The sequence below is a fragment of the Mastomys coucha genome, unplaced genomic scaffold, assembly GCF_008632895.1.
Source record: "Mastomys coucha isolate ucsf_1 unplaced genomic scaffold, UCSF_Mcou_1 pScaffold3, whole genome shotgun sequence".
Classification (NCBI taxonomy): Eukaryota; Metazoa; Chordata; class Mammalia; order Rodentia; family Muridae; genus Mastomys; species Mastomys coucha.
In genome coordinates this window covers 8,835,539-8,837,944 of record NW_022196909.1, presented here as the reverse complement: position 1 = coordinate 8,837,944, position 2,406 = coordinate 8,835,539, and positions in this window count along the sequence as shown.

The window sequence follows — 2,406 nt, the reverse complement described above, 5'->3', positions numbered from 1 at the left end:
GTGTGTATGTGTGTGTCTGTGTGAGTGTGTATGTGAGCATATGCATGTGTATGTGTGTATGAGTGTGTACGTGAGCATATGCATGTGTATGTATGTATGAGTGTGTGTGTGGCTTCTGTTAGCTTCCCAGGCGCTGCTTCATCACAGTGCTGTTGCCCAGATGCAGGCCCAGCCCTCTTTCCAATCCCTCCCCTCAGCCGCACATGGCTGGCAGATTTTCCATCAGCATTAGAGGAGAGAAGGGCCCATGAAGCAGCACCATTTGATGGAGTCGATGGGCTCTACTCTGAGATGGTCAGTGCTGGCCACATCTGAGATGCATTTGCTGCCTCAGGTGCTCCTTCAGGAGAATCAGCTGGGGAGCTCACATCCTAAGTGAAGCCATCTTGATTACAAAGGAAGAAATGATGACACCATGTCATTTAACTGCTGAACTTTCCAACGGAACACATTAGTGTGCTCTGCCTGTAACGAGTGGCGTGTCCGTGACAGCAAGTAAGTAGGCAATGTGTGGGATTACTGAAGAGGAAAGGTAAATTTAACCAGTTCTGGACATCAGGTTGATGCTTTTCTAACTGGCTGCTTTAACCTGGTATTTTTCAACAGTTGGAACTAATCAGTGCCCATTTAGCAGAGACTCAGTGATGGGACTCAAGAGTCTGACACAGGATGCTAGTTTTAAGTGCAAAGCCACATGATACCTGGCACCCGCTGAAGCCCTTGGTTCCTTAGTGCAGGGAGGCACATTCCTCTATCCACTGTGCAGATGTGCTTCACATGGCAGCAGAAGGACTCCCTCAAAAACCTAAAAATCCTTTTACAGAGACATCTCGCAGCATAGCGCATACACTTGAGCAATGACATTGTCATCTTCCCTCAAACAACCGTTACCCACTGATCAAATAAATGGCACAAAAGACAAAGATAAAGTCTGTAAGCTGGAAGACATGACTGTGTCGCCAGGAGCTGACCAGATAATCACAATGAGAATGATCCTGGATAGCAATGAGGGTATACGTCAGGAGCCAAGTCCCAGCACTCAGGAGGCAGAGGCAGAGGCAGAGGCAGAGGGTGTGTGTGTGTGTGTGTGTGCAAACGTGTGTGTGGGGCAAATCATGTGCAATCTGCATGTAGGGTGTACCCCAAGGGAAACCATGGGCAAGTACTTACTGAGCATTACTGATCACTACTAGGTACTTACACTTACTAGGCACTTGTGTATAACATTATTTAATTCGCACAATGATCTTTGTCATTAACTCTTCTTTTTTCTTTTTCTTTTCTTTTCTTTTTTTTTTTGAGATAGATTCTTACTATGTAGTTCTAGCTGTGCTGGAGCTCACTATATAGAATAGGCTGGCCTGGAACTCACAGAGATCCTCCTGCCTCTGCCTCCAAAGAGCGGGGATTAAAGGCATGTGTCCCAATACCTAGCATTGTCGATTATTCAGAGATGTGGAACTGAAGTTGAGAATTAAGTTGTTTGTCTTAAATAGGTGGAAAGTAGGAGTTGTTGTTTGTTTTTCCTCCACATGGTAGTTTGTATCCTTAAGAAACATAAAGGAAGGGATGGGCTTGAAGAGATGGCTCCGTAGCTAAGATCACTTACTTACCCCTTATCCAGAGGACCTTAGTTTGGTTCCTGGCACCCACCCTGGGCAGTCACTAACCACCTGGAACTCCAGTTCCAAGGATACAATGATTTTGGCCTCCTTAGGGACCTGTGTTCATGTGCATATAGCCACATGCAGATACGCACATATATATGTAATTACAAATAATACAAGTAAATTCCTTGAAATCTTTAAGTGGATTATTTTATGTGTGTTTGCCTTCATGTGTTTTATGTGTACCTTGTATATGGTTCATGCCAGCTGAGGGCATCAGATCCCTTAAAACTAGAGTTACAAATGGTTGTGAGCCACCATGGAAGTGCCAGGAACTGAACCCCAGCCATCAGCAAGAGCAACGATTGCTCTTAACCACAGAACCATGTCTCCAGCCTTAAATTAATTTTTTTTTTTTAATTTTTGAGAAATACAAAGGAGGGGGCTGGAGAGATGGCTCAGAGGTTAAGAGCACTGACTGTTCTTCCAGAGGTCCTGAGTTCAATTCCCAGCAACCACATGGTGGCTCACAACCATCTGTAATGGGATCTGATGCTCTCTTCTGGTGTGTCTGAAGACAGCTACAGTGTACTCATACACATAAAATAAATTATAAAAAAGGAATTCTAAAAGAAGAAAGAAATACAAAGGAGACCAGGTAGTAGTGGGGTACACCTTTAGTTCCTGAACTTGGGAGGTAAAGGTAGGTGGATCTCTATGAGTTTGAGGACAGCCTGGTCTACAGAGTGAGAGAGTGAGTTCCAGGACAGCCAGGGCTACACAGAGAAGGCCTGTCTCA